The following is a 25,900-nucleotide window of genomic DNA, read 5'->3' as shown; positions in this document are numbered from 1 at the left end:
TGAATAATGAATGTTTTGAATTTTCTCCAAAAGTAAAGTAGTTGCAAACTCATCCTTTTAGAAACTTGTTTGGGCTGTTGAGAGGAGTAAAAAACCATCAAAAATTTCAATCCTGCATGATTCTACCAAGAAATGTGATTCTTCATTCAAAACGCTGGTTTTTGCTATTGGGCTCTATTGAATAATGAATGTTTTGAATTTTCTCCAAAAGTAAAGTAGTTGCAAACTCATGCTTTTAGAGACTTGTTTGGGCTTGTTTGGACTTGTTTCCAACTACTTTACTTTTGGAGAAAATTCAAAACATTCATTATTCAATAGGGCCCAAACTATCAAAAACCAGCGGTTTCAATGAACACACATTTCTTGGTAGAATCATGCAGGACTGAAATTTTTGATGTTTTTCTACTCCTCTCATGAGAGAGGAGTAGAAAAACATCAAAAATTTCAGTCCTGCATGATTCTACCAAGAAATGTGTGTTCATTGAAACCGCTGGTTTTTGATAGTTTGGGCCCTATTGAATAATGAATGTTTTGAATTTTCTCCAAAAGTAAACTAGTTGCAAACTCATCCTTTTAGAAACTTGTTTGGGCTGTTGAGAGGAGTAAAAAACCATCAAAAATTTCAATCCTGCATGATTTTACCAATAAATGTGATTCTTCATTCAAAACCTGATTTTTGCTATTGGGCTCTATTGAACAGTGAATGTTTTGAATTTTCTCCAAAAGTAAAGTAGTTGCAAACTCATGCTTTTAGAGACTTGTTTGGGCTCATGAGAGGAGTAGAAAAACATCAAAAATTTCAGTCCTGCATGATTCTACCAAGAAATGTGTGTTCATTGAAACCGCTGGTTTTTGATAGTTTGGGCCCTATTGAATAATGAATGTTTTGAATTTTCTCCAAAAGTAAAGTAGTTGCAAACTCATCCTTTTAGAAACTTGTTTGGGCTGTTGAGAGGAGTAAAAAACCATCAAAAATTTCAATCCTGCATGATTCTACCAAGAAATGTGATTCTTCATTCAAAACGCTGGTTTTTGCTATTGGGCTCTTTTGAGTAATGAATGTTTTGAATTTTCTCCAAAAGTAAAGTAGTTGCAAACTCATGCTTTTAGAGACTTGTTTGGGCTCATGAGAGGAGTAGAAAAACATCAAAAATTTCAGTCCTGCATGATTCTACCAAGAAATGTGTGTTCATTCAAACCGCTGGTTTGTGATAGTTTGGGCCCTATTGAATAATGAATGTTTTGAATTTTCTCCAAAAGTAAAGTAGTTGCAAACTCATCCTTTTAGAAACTTGTTTGGGCTGTTGAGAGGAGTAAAAAACCATCAAAAATTTCAATCCTGCATGATTTTACCAAGAAATGTGATTCTTCATTCAAAACCTGATTTTTGCTATTGGGCTCTATTGAATAATGAATGTTTTGAATTTTCTCCAAAAGTAAAGTAGTTGCAAACTCATGCTTTTAGAGACTTGTTTGGGCTCATGAGAGGAGTAGAAAAACATCAAAAATTTCAGTCCTGCATGATTCTACCAAGAAATGTGTGTTCATTCAAACCACTGGTTTTTGATAGTTTGGGCCCTATTGAATAATGAATGTTTTGAATTTTCTCCAAAAGTAAAGTAGTTGCAAACTCATCCTTTTAGAAACTTGTTTGGGCTGTTGAGAGGAGTAAAAAACCATCAAAAATTTCAATCCTGCATGATTTTACCAAGAAATGTGATTCTTCATTCAAAACCTGATTTTTGCTATTGGGCTCTATTGAATAATGAATGTTTTGAATTTTCTCCAAAAGTAAAGTAGTTGCAAACTCATGCTTTTAGAGACTTGTTTGGGCTCATGAGAGGAGTAGAAAAACATCAAAAATTTCAGTCCTGCATGATTCTACCAAGAAATGTGTGTTCATTCAAACCACTGGTTTTTGATCGTTTGGGCCCTATTGAATAATGAATGTTTTGAATTTTCTCCAAAAGTAAAGTAGTTGCAAACTCATCCTTTTAGAAACTTGTTTGGGCTGTTGAGAGGAGTAAAAAACCATCAAAAATTTCAATCCTGCATGATTCTACCAAGAAATGTGATTCTTCATTCAAAACCTGATTTTTGCTATAGGGCTCTATTGAATAATGAATGTTTTGAATTTTCTCCAAAAGTAAAGTAGTTGCAAACTCATGCTTTTAGAGACTTGTTTGGGCTCATGAGAGGAGTAGAAAAACATCAAAAATTTCAGTCCTGCATGATTCTACCAAGAAATGTGTGTTCATTCAAACCGCTGGTTTTTGATAGTTTGGGCCCTATTGAATAATGAATGTTTTGAATTTTCTCCAAAAGTAAAGTAGTTGCAAACTCATCCTTTTAGAAACTTGTTTGGGCTGTTGAGAGGAGTAAAAAACCATCAAAAATTTCAATCCTGCATGATTCTACCAAGAAATGTGATTCTTCATTCAAAACGCTGGTTTTTGCTATTGGGCTCTATTGAATAATGAATGTTTTGAATTTTCTCCAAAAGTAAAGTAGTTGCAAACTCATGCTTTTAGAGACTTGTTTGGGCTCATGAGAGGAGTAGAAAAACATCAAAAATTTCAGTCCATTTCTACCAAGAAATGTGTGTTCATTGAAACCGCTGGTTTTTGATAGTTTGGGCCCTATTGAATAATGAATGTTTTGAATTTTCTCCAAAAGTAAAGTAGTTGCAAACTCATCCTTTTAGAAACTTGTTTGGGCTGTTGAGAGGAGTAAAAAACCATCAAAAATTTCAATCCTGCATGATTTTACCAAGAAATGTGATTCTTCATTCAAAACCTGATTTTTGCTATTGGGCTCTATTGAATAATGAATGTTTTGAATTTTCTCCAAAAGTAAAGTAGTTGCAAACTCATGCTTTTAGAGACTTGTTTGGGCTCATGAGAGGAGTAGAAAAACATCAAAAATTTCAGTCCTGCATGATTCTACCAAGAAATGTGTGTTCATTGAAACCGCTGGTTTTTGATAGTTTGGGCCCTATTGAATAATGAATGTTTTGAATTTTCTCCAAAAGTAAAGTAGTTGCAAACTCATCCTTTTAGAAACTTGTTTGGGCTGTTGAGAGGAGTAAAAAACCATCAAAAATTTCAATCCTGCATGATTCTACCAAGAAATGTGATTCTTCATTCAAAACCTGATTTTTGCTATTGGGCTCTATTGAATAATGAATGTTTTGAATTTTCTCCAAAAGTAAAGTAGTTGCAAACTCATGCTTTTAGAGACTTGTTTGGGCTCATGAGAGGAGTAGAAAAACATCAAAAATTTCAGTCCTGCATGATTCTACCAAGAAATGTGTGTTCATTCAAACCGCTGGTTTTTGATAGTTTGGGCCCTATTGAATAATGAATGTTTTGAATTTTCTCCAAAAGTAAAGTAGTTGCAAACTCATCCTTTTAGAAACTGGTTTGGGCTGTTGAGAGGAGTAAAAAACCATCAAAAATTTCAATCCTGCATGATTCTACCAAGAAATGTGATTCTTCATTCAAAACGCTGTTTTTTGCTATTGGGCTCTTTTGAGTAATGAATGTTTTGAATTTTCTCCAAAAGTAAAGTAGTTGCAAACTCATGCTTTTAGAGACTTGTTTGGGCTCATGAGTGGAGTAGAAAAACATCAAAAATTTCAGTCCTGCATGATTCTACCAAGAAATGTGTGTTCATTGAAACCGCTGGTTTTTGATAGTTTGGGCCCTATTGAATAATGAATGTTTTGAATTTTCTCCAAAAGTAAAGTAGTTGCAAACTCATCCTTTTAGAAACTTGTTTGGGCTGTTGAGAGGAGTAAAAAACCATCAAAAATTTCAATCCTGCATGATTTTACCAAGAAATGTGATTCTTCATTCAAAACCTGATTTTTGCTATTGGGCTCTATTGAATAATGAATGTTTTGAATTTTCTCCAAAAGTAAAGTAGTTGCAAACTCATGCTTTTAGAGACTTGTTTGGGCTCATGAGAGGAGTAGAAAAACATCAAAAATTTCAGTCCTGCATGATTCTACCAAGAAATGTGTGTTCATTGAAACCGCTGGTTTTTGATAGTTTGGGCCCTATTGAATAATGAATGTTTTGAATTTTCTCCAAAAGTAAAGTAGTTGCAAACTCATCCTTTTAGAAACTTTTTTGGGCTGTTGAGAGGAGTAAAAAACCATCAAAAATTTCAATCCTGCATGATTCTACCAAGAAATGTGATTCTTCATTCAAAACGCTGGTTTTTGCTATTGGGCTCTTTTGAGTAATGAATGTTTTGAATTTTCTCCAAAAGTAAAGTAGTTGCAAACTCATGCTTTTAGAGACTTGTTTGGGCTCATGAGAGGAGTAGAAAAACATCAAAAATTTCAGTCCTGCATGATTCTACCAAGAAATGTGTGTTCATTCAAACCACTGGTTTTTGATAGTTTGGGCCCTATTGAATAATGAATGTTTTGAATTTTCTCCAAAAGTAAAGTAGTTGCAAACTCATCCTTTTAGAAACTTGTTTGGGCTGTTGAGAGGAGTAAAAAACCATCAAAAATTTCAATCCTGCATGATTCTACCAAGAAATGTGATTCTTCATTCAAAACCTGATTTTTCCTATAGGGCTCTATTGAATAATGAATGTTTTGAATTTTCTCCAAAAGTAAAGTAGTTGCAAACTCATGCTTTTAGAGACTTGTTTGGGCTCATGAGAGGAGTAGAAAAACATCAAAAATTTCAGTCCTGCATGATTCTACCAAGAAATGTGTGTTCATTGAAACCGCTGGTTTTTGATAGTTTGGGCCCTATTGAATAATGAATGTTTTGAATTTTCTCCAAAAGTAAAGTAGTTGCAAACTCATCCTTTTAGAAACTTGTTTGGGCTGTTGAGAGGAGTAAAAAACCATCAAAAATTTCAATCCTGCATGATTCTACCAAGAAATGTGATTCTTCATTCAAAACGCTGGTTTTTGCTATTGGGCTCTATTGAATAATGAATGTTTTGAATTTTCTCCAAAAGTAAAGTAGTTGCAAACTCATCCTTTTAGAGACTTGTTTGGGCTCATGAGAGGAGTAGAAAAACATCAAAAATTTCAGTCCTGCACGATTCTACCAAGAAATGTGTGTTCATTCAAACCGCTGGTTTTTGATATTTTGGGCCCTATTGAATAATGAATGTTTTGAATTTTCTCCAAAAGTAAAGTAGTTGCAAACTCATCCTTTTAGAAACTTGTTTGGGCTGTTGAGAGGAGTAAAAAAACCATCAAAAATTTCAATCCTGCATGATTCTACCAAGAAATGTGATTCTTCATTCAAAACCTGATTTTTGCTATTGGGCTCTATTGAATAATGAATGTTTTGAATTTTCTCCAAAAGTAAAGTAGTTGCAAACTCATGCTTTTAGAGACTTGTTTGGGCTCATGAGAGGAGTAGAAAAACATCAAAAATTTCAGTCCTGCATGATTCTACCAAGAAATGTGTGTTCATTGAAACCGCTGGTTTTTGATAGTTTGGGCCCTATTGAATAATGAATGTTTTGAATTTTCTCCAAAAGTAAAGTAGTTGCAAACTCATCCTTTTAGAAACTTGTTTGGGCTGTTGAGAGGAGTAAAAAACCATCAAAAATTTCAATCCTGCATGATTCTACCAAGAAATGTGATTCTTCATTCAAAACGCTGGTTTTTGCTATTGGGCTCTATTGAATAATGAATGTTTTGAATTTTCTCCAAAAGTAAAGTAGTTGCAAACTCATGCTTTTAGAGACTTGTTTGGGCTCATGAGAGGAGTAGAAAAACATCAAAAATTTCAGTCCTGCACTATTCTACCAAGAAATGTGTGTTCATTGAAACCGCTGGTTTTTGATAGTTTGGGCCCTATTGAATAATGAATGTTTTGAATTTTCTCCAAAAGTAAAGTAGTTGCAAACTCATCCTTTTAGAAACTTGTTTGGGCTGTTGAGAGGAGTAAAAAACCATCAAAAATTTCAATCCTGCATGATTTTACCAAGAAATGTGATTCTTCATTCAAAACCTGATTTTTGCTATTGGGCTCTATTGAATAATGAATGTTTTGAATTTTCTCCAAAAGTAAAGTAGTTGCAAACTCATGCTTTTAGAGACTTGTTTGGGCTCATGAGAGGAGTAGAAAAACATCAAAAATTTCAGTCCTGCATGATTCTACCAAGAAATGTGTGTTCATTGAAACCGCTGGTTTTTGATAGTTTGGGCCCTATTGAATAATGAATGTTTTGAATTTTCTCCAAAAGTAAAGTAGTTGCAAACTCATCCTTTTAGAAACTTGTTTGGGCTGTTGAGAGGAGTAAAAAACCATCAAAAATTTCAATCCTGCATGATTCTACCAAGAAATGTGATTCTTCATTCAAAACCTGATTTTTGCTATTGGGCTCTATTGAATAATGAATGTTTTGAATTTTCTCCAAAAGTAAAGTAGTTGCAAACTCATGCTTTTAGAGACTTGTTTGGGCTCATGAGAGGAGTAGAAAAACATCAAAAATTTCAGTCCTGCATGATTCTACCAAGAAATGTGTGTTCATTGAAACCGCTGGTTTTTGATAGTTTGGGCCCTATTGAATAATGAATGTTTTGAATTTTCTCCAAAAGTAAAGTAGTTGCAAACTCATCCTTTTAGAAACCTGTTTGAGCTGTTGAGAGGAGTAAAAAACCATCAAAAATTTCAATCCTGCATGATTCTACCAAGAAATGTGATTCTTCATTCAAAACGCTGGTTTTTGCTATTGGGCTCTATTGAATAATGAATGTTTTGAATTTTCTCCAAAAGTAAAGTAGTTGCAAACTCATGCTTTTAGAGACTTGTTTGGGCTCATGAGAGGAGTAGAAAAACATCAAAAATTTCAGTCCTGCATGATTCTACCAAGAAATGTGTGTTCATTGAAACCGCTGGTTTTTGATAGTTTGGGCCCTATTGAATAATGAATGTTTTGAATTTTCTCCAAAAGTAAAGCAGTTGCAAACTCGTCCTTTTAGAAACTTGTTTGGGCTGTTGAGAGGAGTAAAAAACCATCAAAAATTTCAATCCTGCATGATTCTACCAAGAAATGTGATTCTTCATTCAAAACGCTGGTTTTTGCTATTGGGCTCTTTTGAGTAATGAATGTTTTGAATTTTCTCCAAAAGTAAAGTAGTTGCAAACTCATGCTTTTAGAGACTTGTTTGGGCTCATGAGAGGAGTAGAAAAACATCAAAAATTTCAGTCCTGCATGATTCTACCAAGAAATGTGTGTTCATTCAAACCGCTGGTTTTTGATAGTTTGGGCCCTATTGAATAATGAATGTTTTGAATTTTCTCCAAAAGTAAAGTAGTTGCAAACTCATCCTTTTAGAAACTTGTTTGGGCTGTTGAGAGGAGTAAAAAACCATCAAAAATTTCAATCCTGCATGATTCTACCAAGAAATGTGATTCTTCATTCAAAACCTGATTTTTGCTATTGGGCTCTATTGAATAATGAATGTTTTGAATTTTCTCCAAAAGTAAAGTAGTTGCAAACTCATGCTTTTAGAGACTTGTTTGGGCTCATGAGAGGAGTAGAAAAACATCAAAAATTTCAGTCCTGCATGATTCTACCAAGAAATGTGTGTTCATTGAAACCGCTGGTTTTTGATAGTTTGGGCCCTATTGAATAATGAATGTTTTGAATTTTCTCCAAAAGTAAAGTAGTTGCAAACTCATCCTTTTAGAAACCTGTTTGAGCTGTTGAGAGGAGTAAAAAACCATCAAAAATTTCAATCCTGCATGATTCTACCAAGAAATGTGATTCTTCATTCAAAACGCTGGTTTTTGCTATTGGGCTCTATTGAATAATGAATGTTTTGAATTTTCTCCAAAAGTAAAGTAGTTGCAAACTCATGCTTTTAGAGACTTGTTTGGGCTCATGAGAGGAGTAGAAAAACATCAAAAATTTCAGTCCTGCATGATTCTACCAAGAAATGTGTGTTCATTGAAACCGCTGGTTTTTGATAGTTTGGGCCCTATTGAATAATGAATGTTTTGAATTTTCTCCAAAAGTAAAGTAGTTGCAAACTCATCCTTTTAGAAACTTGTTTGGGCTGTTGAGAGGAGTAAAAAACCATCAAAAATTTCAATCCTGCATGATTTTACCAAGAAATGTGATTCTTCATTCAAAACCTGATTTTTGCTATTGGGCTCTATTGAATAGTGAATGTTTTGAATTTTCTCCAAAAGTAAAGTAGTTGCAAACTCATGCTTTTAGAGACTTGTTTGGGCTCATGAGAGGAGTAGAAAAACATCAAAAATTTCAGTCCTGCATGATTCTACCAAGAAATGTGTGTTCATTGAAACCGCTGGTTTTTGATAGTTTGGGCCCTATTGAATAATGAATGTTTTGAATTTTCTCCAAAAGTAAAGTAGTTGCAAACTCATCCTTTTAGAAACTTGTTTGGGCTGTTGAGAGGAGTAAAAAACCATCAAAAATTTCAATCCTGCATGATTCTACCAAGAAATGTGATTCTTCATTCAAAACCTGATTTTTGCTATTGGGCTCTATTGAATAATGAATGTTTTGAATTTTCTCCAAAAGTAAAGTAGTTGCAAACTCATGCTTTTAGAGACTTGTTTGGGCTCATGAGAGGAGTAGAAAAACATCAAAAATTTCAGTCCTGCATGATTCTACCAAGAAATGTGTGTTCATTGAAACCGCTGGTTTTTGATAGTTTGGGCCCTATTGAATAATGAATGTTTTGAATTTTCTCCAAAAGTAAAGTAGTTGCAAACTCATCCTTTTAGAAACCTGTTTGAGCTGTTGAGAGGAGTAAAAAACCATCAAAAATTTCAATCCTGCATGATTCTACCAAGAAATGTGATTCTTCATTCAAAACGCTGGTTTTTGCTATTGGGCTCTATTGAATAATGAATGTTTTGAATTTTCTCCAAAAGTAAAGTAGTTGCAAACTCATGCTTTTAGAGACTTGTTTGGGCTCATGAGAGGAGTAGAAAAACATCAAAAATTTCAGTCCTGCATGATTCTACCAAGAAATGTGTGTTCATTGAAACCGCTGGTTTTTGATAGTTTGGGCCCTATTGAATAATGAATGTTTTGAATTTTCTCCAAAAGTAAAGTAGTTGCAAACTCATCCTTTTAGAAACTTGTTTGGGCTGTTGAGAGGAGTAAAAAACCATCAAAAATTTCAATCCTGCATGATTCTACCAAGAAATGTGATTCTTCATTCAAAACGCTGGTTTTTGCTATTGGGCTCTTTTGAGTAATGAATGTTTTGAATTTTCTCCAAAAGTAAAGTAGTTGCAAACTCATGCTTTTAGAGACTTGTTTGGGCTCATGAGAGGAGTAGAAAAACATCAAAAATTTCAGTCCTGCATGATTCTACCAAGAAATGTGTGTTCATTCAAACCGCTGGTTTTTGATAGTTTGGGCCCTATTGAATAATGAATGTTTTGAATTTTCTCCAAAAGTAAAGTAGTTGCAAACTCATCCTTTTAGAAACTTGTTTGGGCTGTTGAGAGGAGTAAAAAACCATCAAAAATTTCAATCCTGCATGATTTTACCAAGAAATGTGATTCTTCATTCAAAACCTGATTTTTGCTATTGGGCTCTATTGAATAATGAATGTTTTGAATTTTCTCCAAAAGTAAAGTAGTTGCAAACTCATGCTTTTACAGACTTGTTTGGGCTCATGAGAGGAGTAGAAAAACATCAAAAATTTCAGTCCTGCATGATTCTACCAAGAAATGTGTGTTCATTGAAACCGCTGGTTTTTGATAGTTTGGGCCCTATTGAATAATGAATGTTTTGAATTTTCTCCAAAAGTAAAGTAGTTGCAAACTCATCCTTTTAGAAACTTGTTTGGGCTGTTGAGAGGAGTAAAAAACCATCAAAAATTTCAATCCTGCATGATTCTACCAAGAAATGTGATTCTTCATTCAAAACCTGATTTTTGCTATTGGGCTCTATTGAATAATGAATGTTTTGAATTTTCTCCAAAAGTAAAGTAGTTGCAAACTCATGCTTTTAGAGACTTGTTTGGGCTCATGAGAGGAGTAGAAAAACATCAAAAATTTCAGTCCTGCATGATTCTACCAAGAAATGTGTTCATTGAAACCGCTGGTTTTTGATAGTTTGGGCCCTATTGAATAATGAATGTTTTGAATTTTCTCCAAAAGTAAAGTAGTTGCAAACTCATCCTTTTAGAAACTTGTTTGGGCTGTTGAGAGGAGTAAAAAACCATCAAAAATTTCAATCCTGCATGATTCTACCAAGAAATGTGATTCTTCATTCAAAACGCTGGTTTTTGCTATTGGGCTCTTTTGAGTAATGAATGTTTTGAATTTTCTCCAAAAGTAAAGTAGTTGCAAACTCATGCTTTTAGAGACTTGTTTGAGCTCATGAGAGGAGTAGAAAAACATCAAAAATTTCAGTCCTGCATGATTCTACCAAGAAATGTGTGTTCATTGAAACCGCTGGTTTTTGATAGTTTGGGCCCTATTGAATAATGAATGTTTTTAATTTTCTCCAAAAGTAAAGTAGTTGCAAACTCATCCTTTTAGAAACTGGTTTGGGCTGTTGAGAGGAGTAAAAAACCATCAAAAATTTCAATCCTGCATGATTCTACCAAGAAATGTGATTCTTCATTCAAAACGCTGGTTTTTGCTATTGGGCTCTTTTGAGTAATGAATGTTTTGAATTTTCTCCAAAAGTAAAGTAGTTGCAAACTCATGCTTTTAGAGACTTGTTTGGGCTCATGAGAGGAGTAGAAAAACATCAAAAATTTCAGTCCTGCATGATTCTACCAAGAAATGTGTGTTCATTCAAACCGCTGGTTTTTGATAGTTTGGGCCCTATTGAATAATGAATGTTTTGAATTTTCTCCAAAAGTAAAGTAGTTGCAAACTCATCCTTTTAGAAACTTGTTTGGGCTGTTGAGAGGAGTAAAAAACCATCAAAAATTTCAATCCTGCATGATTCTACCAAGAAATGTGATTCTTCATTCAAAACGCTGGTTTTTGCTATTGGCTCTATTGAATAATGAATGTTTTGAATTTTCTCCAAAAGTAAAGTAGTTGCAAACTCATGCTTTTAGAGACTTGTTTGGGCTCATGAGAGGAGTAGAAAAACATCAAAAATTTCAGTCCTGCATGATTCTACCAAGAAATGTGTGTTCATTGAAACCGCTGGTTTTTGATAGTTTGGGCCCTATTGAATAATCAATGTTTTGAATTTTCTCCAAAAGTAAAGTAGTTGCAAACTCATCCTTTTAGAAACTTGTTTGGGCTGTTGAGAGGAGTAAAAAACCATCAAAAATTTCAATCCTGCATGATTCTACCAAGAAATGTGATTCTTCATTTAAAACGCTGGTTTTTGCTATTGGGCTCTTTTGAGTAATGAATGTTTTGAATTTTCTCCAAAAGTAAAGTAGTTGCAAACTCATGCTTTTAGAGACTTGTTTGGGCTCATGAGAGGAGTAGAAAAACATCAAAAATTTCAGTCCTGCATGATTCTACCAAGAAATGTGTGTTCATTCAAACCGCTGGTTTTTGATAGTTTGGGCCCTATTGAATAATGAATGTTTTGAATTTTCTCCAAAAGTAAAGTAGTTGCAAACTCATCCTTTTAGAAACTTGTTTGGGCTGTTGAGAGGAGTAAAAAACCATCAAAAATTTCAATCCTGCATGATTCTACCAAGAAATGTGATTCTTCATTCAAAACGCTGGTTTTTGCTATTGGGCTCTTTTGAGTAATGAATGTTTTGAATTTTCTCCAAAAGTAAAGTAGTTGCAAACTCATGCTTTTAGAGACTTGTTTGGGCTCATGAGAGGAGTAGAAAAACATCAAAAATTTCAGTCCTGCATGATTCTACCAAGAAATGTGTGTTCATTCAAACCACTGGTTTTTGATAGTTTGGGCCCTATTGAATAATGAATGTTTTGAATTTTCTCCAAAAGTAAAGTAGTTGCAAACTCATCCTTTTAGAAACTTGTTTGGGCTGTTGAGAGGAGTAAAAAACCATCAAAAATTTCAATCCTGCATGATTCTACCAAGAAATGTGATTCTTCATTCAAAACCTGATTTTTGCTATAGGGCTCTATTGAATAATGAATGTTTTGAATTTTCTCCAAAAGTAAAGTAGTTGCAAACTCATGCTTTTAGAGACTTGTTTGGGCTCATGAGAGGAGTAGAAAAACATCAAAAATGTCAGTCCTGCATGATTCTACCAAGAAATGTGTGTTCATTGAAACCGCTGGTTTTTGATAGTTTGGGCCCTATTGAATAATGAATGTTTTGAATTTTCTCCAAAAGTAAAGTAGTTGCAAACTCATCCTTTTAGAAACTTGTTTGGGCTGTTGAGAGGAGTAAAAACCATCAAAAATTTAAATCCTGCATGATTCTACCAAGAAATGTGATTCTTCATTCAAAACGCTGGTTTTTGCTATTGGGCTCTATTGAATAATGAATGTTTTGAATTTTCTCCAAAAGTAAAGTAGTTGCAAACTCATCCTTTTAGAGACTTGTTTGGGCTCATGAGAGGAGTAGAAAAACATCAAAAATTTCAGTCCTGCACGATTCTACCAAGAAATGTGTGTTCATTCAAACCGCTGGTTTTTGATATTTTGGGCCCTATTGAATAATGAATGTTTTGAATTTTCTCCAAAAGTAAAGTAGTTGCAAACTCATCCTTTTAGAAACTTGTTTGGGCTGTTGAGAGGTGTAAAAAAACCATCAAAAATTTCAATCCTGCATGATTCTACCAAGAAATGTGATTCTTCATTCAAAACCTGATTTTTGCTATTGGGCTCTATTGAATAATGAATGTTTTGAATTTTCTCCAAAAGTAAAGTAGTTGCAAACTCATGCTTTTAGAGACTTGTTTGGGCTCATGAGAGGAGTAGAAAAACATCAAAAATTTCAGTCCTGCATGATTCTACCAAGAAATGTGTGTTCATTGAAACCGCTGGTTTTTGATAGTTTGGGCCCTATTGAATAATGAATGTTTTGAATTTTCTCCAAAAGTAAAGTAGTTGCAAACTCATCCTTTTAGAAACTTGTTTGGGCTGTTGAGAGGAGTAAAAAACCATCAAAAATTTCAATCCTGCATGATTCTACCAAGAAATGTGATTCTTCATTCAAAACGCTGGTTTTTGCTATTGGGCTCTATTGAATAATGAATGTTTTGAATTTTCTCCAAAAGTAAAGTAGTTGCAAACTCATGCTTTTAGAGACTTGTTTGGGCTCATGAGAGGAGTAGAAAAACATCAAAAATTTCAGTCCTGCATGATTCTACCAAGAAATGTGTGTTCATTGAAACCGCTGGTTTTTGATAGTTTGGGCCCTATTGAATAATGAATGTTTTGAATTTTCTCCAAAAGTAAAGTAGTTGCAAACTCATCCTTTTAGAAACTTGTTTGGGCTGTTGAGAGGAGTAAAAAACCATCAAAAATTTCAATCCTGCATGATTTTACCAAGAAATGTGATTCTTCATTCAAAACCTGATTTTTGCTATTGGGCTCTATTGAATAATGAATGTTTTGAATTTTCTCCAAAAGTAAAGTAGTTGCAAACTCATGCTTTTAGAGACTTGTTTGGGCTCATGAGAGGAGTAGAAAAACATCAAAAATTTCAGTCCTGCATGATTCTACCAAGAAATGTGTGTTCATTGAAACCGCTGGTTTTTGATAGTTTGGGCCCTATTGAATAATGAATGTTTTGAATTTTCTCCAAAAGTAAAGTAGTTGCAAACTCATCCTTTTAGAAACTTGTTTGGGCTGTTGAGAGGAGTAAAAAACCATCAAAAATTTCAATCCTGCATGATTCTACCAAGAAATGTGATTCTTCATTCAAAACCTGATTTTTGCTATTGGGCTCTATTGAATAATGAATGTTTTGAATTTTCTCCAAAAGTAAAGTAGTTGCAAACTCATGCTTTTAGAGACTTGTTTGGGCTCATGAGAGGAGTAGAAAAACATCAAAAATTTCAGTCCTGCATGATTCTACCAAGAAATGTGTGTTCATTGAAACCGCTGGTTTTTGATAGTTTGGGCCCTATTGAATAATGAATGTTTTGAATTTTCTCCAAAAGTAAAGTAGTTGCAAACTCATCCTTTTAGAAACCTGTTTGAGCTGTTGAGAGGAGTAAAAAACCATCAAAAATTTCAATCCTGCATGATTCTACCAAGAAATGTGATTCTTCATTCAAAACGCTGGTTTTTGCTATTGGGCTCTTTTGAGTAATGAATGTTTTGAATTTTCTCCAAAAGTAAAGTAGTTGCAAACTCATGCTTTTAGAGACTTGTTTGGGCTCATGAGAGGAGTAGAAAAACATCAAAAATTTCAGTCCTGCATGATTCTACCAAGAAATGTGTGTTCATTCAAACCGCTGGTTTTTGATAGTTTGGGCCCTATTGAATAATGAATGTTTTGAATTTTCTCCAAAAGTAAAGTAGTTGCAAACTCATCCTTTTAGAAACTTGTTTGGGCTGTTGAGAGGAGTAAAAAACCATCAAAAATTTCAATCCTGCATGATTCTACCAAGAAATGTGATTCTTCATTCAAAACGCTGGTTTTTGCTATTGGCTCTATTGAATAATGAATGTTTTGAATTTTCTCCAAAAGTAAAGTAGTTGCAAACTCATGCTTTTAGAGACTTGTTTGGGCTCATGAGAGGAGTAGAAAAACATCAAAAATTTCAGTCCTGCATGATTCTACCAAGAAATGTGTGTTCATTGAAACCGCTGGTTTTTGATAGTTTGGGCCCTATTGAATAATCAATGTTTTGAATTTTCTCCAAAAGTAAAGTAGTTGCAAACTCATCCTTTTAGAAACTTGTTTGGGCTGTTGAGAGGAGTAAAAAACCATCAAAAATTTCAATCCTGCATGATTCTACCAAGAAATGTGATTCTTCATTTAAAACGCTGGTTTTTGCTATTGGGCTCTTTTGAGTAATGAATGTTTTGAATTTTCTCCAAAAGTAAAGTAGTTGCAAACTCATGCTTTTAGAGACTTGTTTGGGCTCATGAGAGGAGTAGAAAAACATCAAAAATTTCAGTCCTGCATGATTCTACCAAGAAATGTGTGTTCATTCAAACCGCTGGTTTTTGATAGTTTGGGCCCTATTGAATAATGAATGTTTTGAATTTTCTCCAAAAGTAAAGTAGTTGCAAACTCATCCTTTTAGAAACTTGTTTGGGCTGTTGAGAGGAGTAAAAAACCATCAAAAATTTCAATCCTGCATGATTCTACCAAGAAATGTGATTCTTCATTCAAAACGCTGGTTTTTGCTATTGGGCTCTTTTGAGTAATGAATGTTTTGAATTTTCTCCAAAAGTAAAGTAGTTGCAAACTCATGCTTTTAGAGACTTGTTTGGGCTCATGAGAGGAGTAGAAAAACATCAAAAATTTCAGTCCTGCATGATTCTACCAAGAAATGTGTGTTCATTCAAACCACTGGTTTTTGATAGTTTGGGCCCTATTGAATAATGAATGTTTTGAATTTTCTCCAAAAGTAAAGTAGTTGCAAACTCATCCTTTTAGAAACTTGTTTGGGCTGTTGAGAGGAGTAAAAAACCATCAAAAATTTCAATCCTGCATGATTCTACCAAGAAATGTGATTCTTCATTCAAAACCTGATTTTTGCTATAGGGCTCTATTGAATAATGAATGTTTTGAATTTTCTCCAAAAGTAAAGTAGTTGCAAACTCATGCTTTTAGAGACTTGTTTGGGCTCATGAGAGGAGTAGAAAAACATCAAAAATGTCAGTCCTGCATGATTCTACCAAGAAATGTGTGTTCATTGAAACCGCTGGTTTTTGATAGTTTGGGCCCTATTGAATAATGAATGTTTTGAATTTTCTCCAAAAGTAAAGTAGTTGCAAACTCATCCTTTTAGAAACTTGTTTGGGCTGTTGAGAGGAGTAAAAAACCATCAAAAATTTAAATCCTGCATGATTCTACCAAGAAATGTGATTCTTCATTCAAAACGCTGGTTTTTGCTATTGGGCTCTATTGAATAATGAATGTTTTGAATTTTCTCCAAAAGTAAAGTAGTTGCAAACTCATCCTTTTAGAGACTTGTTTGGGCTCATGAGAGGAGTAGAAAAACATCAAAAATTTCAGTCCTGCACGATTCTACCAAGAAATGTGTGTTCATTCAAACCGCTGGTTTTTGATATTTTGGGCCCTATTGAATAATGAATGTTTTGAATTTTCTCCAAAAGTAAAGTAGTTGCAAACTCATCCTTTTAGAAACTTGTTTGGGCTGTTGAGAGGAGTAAAAAAACCATCAAAAATTTCAATCCTGCATGATTCTACCAAGAAATGTGATTCTTCATTCAAAACCTGATTTTTGCTATTGGGCTCTATTGAATAATGAATGTTTTGAATTTTCTCCAAAAGTAAAGTAGTTGCAAACTCATGCTTTTAGAGACTTGTTTGGGCTCATGAGAGGAGTAGAAAAACATCAAAAATTTCAGTCCTGCATGATTCTACCAAGAAATGTGTGTTCATTGAAACCGCTGGTTTTTGATAGTTTGGGCCCTATTGAATAATGAATGTTTTGAATTTTCTCCAAAAGTAAAGTAGTTGCAAACTCATCCTTTTAGAAACTTGTTTGGGCTGTTGAGAGGAGTAAAAAACCATCAAAAATTTCAATCCTGCATGATTCTACCAAGAAATGTGATTCTTCATTCAAAACGCTGGTTTTTGCTATTGGGCTCTATTGAATAATGAATGTTTTGAATTTTCTCCAAAAGTAAAGTAGTTGCAAACTCATGCTTTTAGAGACTTGTTTGGGCTCATGAGAGGAGTAGAAAAACATCAAAAATTTCAGTCCTGCATGATTCTACCAAGAAATGTGTGTTCATTGAAACCGCTGGTTTTTGATAGTTTGGGCCCTATTGAATAATGAATGTTTTGAATTTTCTCCAAAAGTAAAGTAGTTGCAAACTCATCCTTTTAGAAACTTGTTTGGGCTGTTGAGAGGAGTAAAAAACCATCAAAAATTTCAATCCTGCATGATTTTACCAAGAAATGTGATTCTTCATTCAAAACCTGATTTTTGCTATTGGGCTCTATTGAATAATGAATGTTTTGAATTTTCTCCAAAAGTAAAGTAGTTGCAAACTCATGCTTTTAGAGACTTGTTTGGGCTCATGAGAGGAGTAGAAAAACATCAAAAATTTCAGTCCTGCATGATTCTACCAAGAAATGTGTGTTCATTGAAACCGCTGGTTTTTGATAGTTTGGGCCCTATTGAATAATGAATGTTTTGAATTTTCTCCAAAAGTAAAGTAGTTGCAAACTCATCCTTTTAGAAACTTGTTTGGGCTGTTGAGAGGAGTAAAAAACCATCAAAAATTTCAATCCTGCATGATTCTACCAAGAAATGTGATTCTTCATTCAAAACCTGATTTTTGCTATTGGGCTCTATTGAACAATGAATGTTTTGAATTTTCTCCAAAAGTAAAGTAGTTGCAAACTCATGCTTTTAGAGACTTGTTTGGGCTCATGAGAGGAGTAGAAAAACATCAAAAATTTCAGTCCTGCATGATTCTACCAAGAAATGTGTGTTCATTGAAACCGCTGGTTTTTGATAGTTTGGGCCCTATTGAATAATGAATGTTTTGAATTTTCTCCAAAAGTAAAGTAGTTGCAAACTCATCCTTTTAGAAACCTGTTTGAGCTGTTGAGAGGAGTAAAAAACCATCAAAAATTTCAATCCTGCATGATTCTACCAAGAAATGTGATTCTTCATTCAAAACGCTGGTTTTTGCTATTGGGCTCTATTGAATAATGAATGTTTTGAATTTTCTCCAAAAGTAAAGTAGTTGCAAACTCATGCTTTTAGAGACTTGTTTGGGCTCATGAGAGGAGTAGAAAAACATCAAAAATTTCAGTCCTGCATGATTCTACCAAGAAATGTGTGTTCATTGAAACCGCTGGTTTTTGATAGTTTGGGCCCTATTGAATAATGAATGTTTTGAATTTTCTCCAAAAGTAAAGTAGTTGCAAACTCATCCTTTTAGAAACTTGTTTGGGCTGTTGAGAGGAGTAAAAAACCATCAAAAATTTCAATCCTGCATGATTTTACCAACAAATGTGATTCTTCATTCAAAACCTGATTTTTGCTATTGGGCTCTATTGAATAGTGAATGTTTTGAATTTTCTCCAAAAGTAAAGTAGTTGCAAACTCATGCTTTTAGAGACTTGTTTGGGCTCATGAGAGGAGTAGAAAAACATAAAAAATTTCAGTCCTGCATGATTCTACCAAGAAATGTGTGTTCATTGAAACCGCTGGTTTTTGATAGTTTGGGCCCTATTGAATAATGAATGTTTTGAATTTTCTCCAAAAGTAAAGTAGTTGCAAACTCATCCTTTTAGAAACTTGTTTGGGCTGTTGAGAGGAGTAAAAAACCATCAAAAATTTCAATCCTGCATGATTCTACCAAGAAATGTGATTCTTCATTCAAAACCTGATTTTTGCTATTGGGCTCTATTGAATAATGAATGTTTTGAATTTTCTCCAAAAGTAAAGTAGTTGCAAACTCATGCTTTTAGAGACTTGTTTGGGCTCATGAGAGGAGTAGAAAAACATCAAAAATTTCAGTCCTGCATGATTCTACCAAGAAATGTGTGTTCATTGAAACCGCTGGTTTTTGATAGTTTGGGCCCTATTGAATAATGAATGTTTTGAATTTTCTCCAAAAGTAAAGTAGTTGCAAACTCATCCTTTTAGAAACTTGTTTGGGCTGTTGAGAGGAGTAAAAAACCATCAAAAATTTCAATCCTGCATGATTCTACCAAGAAATGTGATTCTTCATTCAAAACGCTGGTTTTTGCTATTGGGCTCTTTTGAGTAATGAATGTTTTGAATTTTCTCCAAAAGTAAAGTAGTTGCAAACTCATGCTTTTAGAGACTTGTTTGGGCTCATGAGAGGAGTAGAAAAACATCAAAAATTTCAGTCCTGCATGATTCTACCAAGAAATGTGTGTTCATTCAAACCGCTGGTTTTTGATAGTTTGGGCCCTATTGAATAATGAATGTTTTGAATTTTCTCCAAAAGTAAAGTAGTTGCAAACTCATCCTTTTAGAAACTTGTTTGGGCTGTTGAGAGGAGTAAAAAACCATCAAAAATTTCAATCCTGCATGATTTTACCAAGAAATGTGATTCTTCATTCAAAACCTGATTTTTGCTATTGGGCTCTATTGAATAATGAATGTTTTGAATTTTCTCCAAAAGTAAAGTAGTTGCAAACTCATGCTTTTAGAGACTTGTTTGGGCTCATGAGAGGAGTAGAAAAACATCAAAAATTTCAGTCCTGCATGATTCTACCAAGAAATGTGTGTTCATTGAAACCGCTGGTTTTTGATAGTTTGGGCCCTATTGAATAATGAATGTTTTGAATTTTCTCCAAAAGTAAAGTAGTTGCAAACTCATCCTTTTAGAAACTTGTTTGGGCTGTTGAGAGGAGTAAAAAACCATCAAAAATTTCAATCCTGCATGATTCTACCAAGAAATGTGATTCTTCATTCAAAACCTGATTTTTGCTATTGGGCTCTATTGAATAATGAATGTTTTGAATTTTCTCCAAAAGTAAAGTAGTTGCAAACTCATGCTTTTAGAGACTTGTTTGGGCTCATGAGAGGAGTAGAAAAACATCAAAAATTTCAGTCCTGCATGATTCTACCAAGAAATGTGTGTTCATTGAAACCGCTGGTTTTTGATAGTTTGGGCCCTATTGAATAATGAATGTTTTGAATTTTCTCCAAAAGTAAAGTAGTTGCAAACTCATCCTTTTAGAAACTTGTTTGGGCTGTTGAGAGGAGTAAAAAACCATCAAAAATTTCAATCCTGCATGATTCTACCAAGAAATGTGATTCTTCATTCAAAACGCTGGTTTTTGCTATTGGGCTCTTTTGAGTAATGAATGTTTTGAATTTTCTCCAAAAGTAAAGTAGTTGCAAACTCATGCTTTTAGAGACTTGTTTGAGCTCATGAGAGGAGTAGAAAAACATCAAAAATTTCAGTCCTGCATGATTCTACCAAGAAATGTGTGTTCATTGAAACCGCTGGTTTTTGATAGTTTGGGCCCTAGTGAATAATGAATGTTTTTAATTTTCTCCAAAAGTAAAGTAGTTGCAAACTCATCCTTTTAGAAACTGGTTTGGGCTGTTGAGAGGAGTAAAAAACCATCAAAAATTTCAATCCTGCATGATTCTACCAAGAAATGTGATTCTTCATTCAAAACGCTGGTTTTTGCTATTGGGCTCTTTTGAGTAATGAATGTTTTGAATTTTCTCCAAAAGTAAAGTAGTTGCAAACTCATGCTTTTAGAGACTTGTTTGGGCTCATGAGAGGAGTAGAAAAACATCAAAAATTTCAGTCCTGCATGATTCTACCAAGAAATGTGTGTTCATTCAAACCGCTGGTTTTTGATAGTTTGGGCCCTATTGAATAATGAATGTTTTGAATTTTCTCCAAAAGTAAAGTAGTTGCAAACTCATCCTTTTAGAAACTTGTTTGGGCTGTTGAGAGGAGTAAAAAACCATCAAAAATTTCAATCCTGCATGATTCTACCAAGAAATGTGATTCTTCATTCAAAACGCTGGTTTTTGCTATTGGGCTCTATTGAATAATGAATGTTTTGAATTTTCTCCAAAAGTAAAGTAGTTGCAAACTCATGCTTTTAGAGACTTGTTTGGGCTTGTTTGGACTTGTTTCCAACTACTTTACTTTTGGAGAAAATTCAAAACATTCATTATTCAATAGGGCCCAAACTATCAAAAACCAGCGGTTTCAATGAACACACATTTCTTGGTAGAATCATGCAGGACTGAAATTTTTGATGTTTTTCTACTCCTCTCTCATGAGAGGAGTAGAAAAACATCAAAAATTTCAGTCCTGCATGATTCTACCAAGAAATGTGTGTTCATTGAAACCGCTGGTTTTTGATAGTTTGGGCCCTATTGAATAATGAATGTTTTGAATTTTCTCCAAAAGTAAAGTAGTTGCAAACTCATCCTTTTAGAAACTTGTTTGGGCTGTTGAGAGGAGTAAAAAACCATCAAAAATTTCAATCCTGCATGATTCTACCAAGAAATGTGATTCTTCATTCAAAACGCTGGTTTTTGCTATTGGGCTCTTTTGAGTAATGAATGTTTTGAATTTTCTCCAAAAGTAAAGTAGTTGCAAACTCATGCTTTTAGAGACTTGTTTGGGCTCATGAGTGGAGTAGAAAAACATCAAAAATTTCAGTCCTGCATGATTCTACCAAGAAATGTGTGTTCATTCAAACCACTGTTTTTTGATAGTTTGGGCCCTATTGAATAATGAATGTTTTGAATTTTCTCCAAAAGTAAAGTAGTTGCAAACTCATGCTTTTAGAGACTTGTTTGGGCTTGTTTGGACTTGTTTCCAACTACTTTACTTTTGGAGAAAATTCAAAACATTCATTATTCAATAGGGCCCAAACTATCAAAAACCAGCGGTTTCAATGAACACACATTTCTTGGTAGAATCATGCAGGACTGAAATTTTTGATGTTTTTCTACTCCTCTCTCATGAGAGGAGTAGAAAAACATCAAAAATTTCAGTCCTGCATGATTCTACCAAGAAATGTGTGTTCATTGAAACCGCTGGTTTTTGATAGTTTGGGCCCTATTGAATAATGAATGTTTTGAATTTTCTCCAAAAGTAAAGTAGTTGCAAACTCATCCTTTTAGAAACTTGTTTGGGCTGTTGAGAGGAGTTAAAAAACCATCAAAAATTTCAATCCTGCATGATTTTACCAATAAATGTGATTCTTCATTCAAAACCTGATTTTTGCTATTGGGCTCTATTGAATAGTGAATGTTTTGAATTTTCTCCAAAAGTAAAGTAGTTGCAAACTCATGCTTTTAGAGACTTGTTTGGGCTCATGAGAGGAGTAGAAAAACATCAAAAATTTCAGTCCTGCATGATTCTACCAAGAAATGTGTGTTCATTGAAACCGCTGGTTTTTGATAGTTTGGGCCCTATTGAATAATGAATGTTTTGAATTTTCTCCAAAAGTAAAGTAGTTGCAAACTCATCCTTTTAGAAACTTGTTTGGGCTGTTGAGAGGAGTAAAAAACCATCAAAAATTTCAATCCTGCATGATTCTACCAAGAAATGTGATTCTTCATTCAAAACGCTGGTTTTTGCTATTGGGCTCTTATGAGTAATGAATGTTTTGAATTTTCTCCAAAAGTAAAGTAGTTGCAAACTCATGCTTTTAGAGACTTGTTTGGGCTCATGAGTGGAGTAGAAAAACATCAAAAATTTCAGTCCTGCATGATTCTACCAAGAAATGTGTGTTCATTCAAACCGCTGGTTTTTGATAGTTTGGGCCCTATTGAATAATGAATGTTTTGAATTTTCTCCAAAAGTAAAGTAGTTGCAAACTCATCCTTTTAGAAACTTGTTTGGGCTGTTGAGAGGAGTAAAAAACCATCAAAAATTTCAATCCTGCATGATTTTACCAAGAAATGTGATTCTTCATTCAAAACCTGATTTTTGCTATTGGGCTCTATTGAATAATGAATGTTTTGAATTTTCTCCAAAAGTAAAGTAGTTGCAAACTCATGCTTTTAGAGACTTGTTTGGGCTCATGAGAGGAGTAGAAAAACATCAAAAATTTCAGTCCTGCATGATTCTACCAAGAAATGTGTGTTCATTGAAACCGCTGGTTTTTGATAGTTTGGGCCCTATTGAATAATCAATGTTTTGAATTTTCTCCAAAAGTAAAGTAGTTGCAAACTCATCCTTTTAGAAACTTGTTTGGGCTGTTGAGAGGAGTAAAAAACCATCAAAAATTTCAATCCTGCATGATTCTACCAAGAAATGTGATTCTTCATTTAAAACGCTGGTTTTTGCTATTGGGCTCTTTTGAGTAATGAATGTTTTGAATTTTCTCCAAAAGTAAAGTAGTTGCAAACTCATGCTTTTAGAGACTTGTTTGGGCTCATGAGAGGAGTAGAAAAACATCAAAAATTTCAGTCCTGCATGATTCTACCAAGAAATGTGTGTTCATTCAAACCGCTGGTTTTTGATAGTTTGGGCCCTATTGAATAATGAATGTTTTGAATTTTCTCCAAAAGTAAAGTAGTTGCAAACTCATCCTTTTAGAAACTTGTTTGGGCTGTTGAGAGGAGTAAAAAACCATCAAAAATTTCAATCCTGCATGATTCTACCAAGAAATGTGATTCTTCATTCAAAACGCTGGTTTTTGCTATTGGGCTCTTTTGAGTAATGAATGTTTTGAATTTTCTCCAAAAGTAAAGTAGTTGCAAACTCATGCTTTTAGAGACTTGTTTGGGCTCATGAGAGGAGTAGAAAAACATCAAAAATTTCAGTCCTGCATGATTCTACCAAGAAATGTGTGTTCATTCAAACCACTGGTTTTTGATAGTTTGGGCCCTATTGAATAATGAATGTTTTGAATTTTCTCCAAAAGTAAAGTAGTTGCAAACTCATCCTTTTAGAAACTTGTTTGGGCTGTTGAGAGGAGTAAAAAACCATCAAAAATTTCAATCCTGCATGATTCTACCAAGAAATGTGATTCTTCATTCAAAACCTGATTTTTGCTATAGGGCTCTATTGAATAATGAATGTTTTGAATTTTCTCCAAAAGTAAAGTAGTTGCAAACTCATGCTTTTAGAGACTTGTTTGGGCTCATGAGAGGAGTAGAAAAACATCAAAAATGTCAGTCCTGCATGATTCTACCAAGAAATGTGTGTTCATTGAAACCGCTGGTTTTTGATAGTTTGGGCCCTATTGAATAATGAATGTTTTGAATTTTCTCCAAAAGTAAAGTAGTTGCAAACTCATCCTTTTAGAAACTTGTTTGGGCTGTTGAGAGGAGTAAAAAACCATCAAAAATTTAAATCCTGCATGATTCTACCAAGAAATGTGATTCTTCATTCAAAACGCTGGTTTTTGCTATTGGGCTCTATTGAATAATGAATGTTTTGAATTTTCTCCAAAAGTAAAGTAGTTGCAAACTCATCCTTTTAGAGACTTGTTTGGGCTCATGAGAGGAGTAGAAAAACATCAAAAATTTCAGTCCTGCACGATTCTACCAAGAAATGTGTGTTCATTCAAACCGCTGGTTTTTGATATTTTGGGCCCTATTGAATAATGAATGTTTTGAATTTTCTCCAAAAGTAAAGTAGTTGCAAACTCATCCTTTTAGAAACTTGTTTGGGCTGTTGAGAGGAGTAAAAAAACCATCAAAAATTTCAATCCTGCATGATTCTACCAAGAAATGTGATTCTTCATTCAAAACCTGATTTTTGCTATTGGGCTCTATTGAATAATGAATGTTTTGAATTTTCTCCAAAAGTAAAGTAGTTGCAAACTCATGCTTTTAGAGACTTGTTTGGGCTCATGAGAGGAGTAGAAAAACATCAAAAATTTCAGTCCTGCATGATTCTACCAAGAAATGTGTGTTCATTGAAACCGCTGGTTTTTGATAGTTTGGGCCCTATTGAATAATGAATGCTTTGAATTTTCTCCAAAAGTAAAGTAGTTGCAAACTCATCCTTTTAGAAACTTGTTTGGGCTGTTGAGAGGAGTAAAAAACCATCAAAAATTTCAATCCTGCATGATTCTACCAAGAAATGTGATTCTTCATTCAAAACGCTGGTTTTTGCTATTGGGCTTTTTTGAATAATGAATGTTTTGAATTTTCTCCAAAAGTAAAGTAGTTGCAAACTCATGCTTTTAGAGACTTGTTTGGGCTCATGAGAGGAGTAGAAAAACATCAAAAATTTCAGTCCTGCATGATTCTACCAAGAAATGTGTGTTCATTGAAACCGCTGGTTTTTGATAGTTTGGGCCCTATTGAATAATGAATGTTTTGAATTTTCTCCAAAAGTAAAGTAGTTGCAAACTCATCCTTTTAGAAACTTGTTTGGGCTGTTGAGAGGAGTAAAAAACCATCAAAAATTTCAATCCTGCATGATTTTACCAAGAAATGTGATTCTTCATTCAAAACCTGATTTTTGCTATTGGGCTCTATTGAATAATGAATGTTTTGAATTTTCTCCAAAAGTAAAGTAGTTGCAAACTCATGCTTTTAGAGACTTGTTTGGGCTCATGAGAGGAGTAGAAAAACATCAAAAATTTCAGTCCTGCATGATTCTACCAAGAAATGTGTGTTCATTGAAACCGCTGGTTTTTGATAGTTTGGGCCCTATTGAATAATGAATGTTTTGAATTTTCTCCAAAAGTAAAGTAGTTGCAAACTCATCCTTTTAGAAACTTGTTTGGGCTGTTGAGAGGAGTAAAAAACCATCAAAAATTTCAATCCTGCATGATTCTACCAAGAAATGTGATTCTTCATTCAAAACCTGATTTTTGCTATTGGGCTCTATTGAATAATGAATGTTTTGAATTTTCTCCAAAAGTAAAGTAGTTGCAAACTCATGCTTTTAGAGACTTGTTTGGGCTCATGAGAGGAGTAGAAAAACATCAAAAATTTCAGTCCTGCATGATTCTACCAAGAAATGTGTGTTCATTGAAACCGCTGGTTTTTGATAGTTTGGGCCCTATTGAATAATGAATGTTTTGAATTTTCTCCAAAAGTAAAGTAGTTGCAAACTCATCCTTTTAGAAACTTGTTTGGGCTGTTGAGAGGAGTAAAAAACCATCAAAAATTTCAATCCTGCATGATTCTACCAAGAAATGTGATTCTTCATTCAAAACGCTGGTTTTTGCTATTGGGCTCTTTTGAGTAATGAATGTTTTGAATTTTCTCCAAAAGTAAAGTAGTTGCAAACTCATGCTTTTAGAGACTTGTTTGGGCTCATGAGAGGAGTAGAAAAACATCAAAAATTTCAGTCCTGCATGATTCTACCAAGAAATGTGTGTTCATTCAAACCGCTGGTTTTTGATAGTTTGGGCCCTATTGAAT

The sequence above is a fragment of the Dendrobates tinctorius genome, unplaced genomic scaffold (genome assembly GCF_039654945.1).
Source record: "Dendrobates tinctorius isolate UK_male_01 unplaced genomic scaffold, ASM3965494v1 ptg000229l, whole genome shotgun sequence".
NCBI lineage: Eukaryota > Metazoa > Chordata > Amphibia > Anura > Dendrobatidae > Dendrobates > Dendrobates tinctorius.
This window is presented reverse-complemented; position numbering follows the sequence as displayed.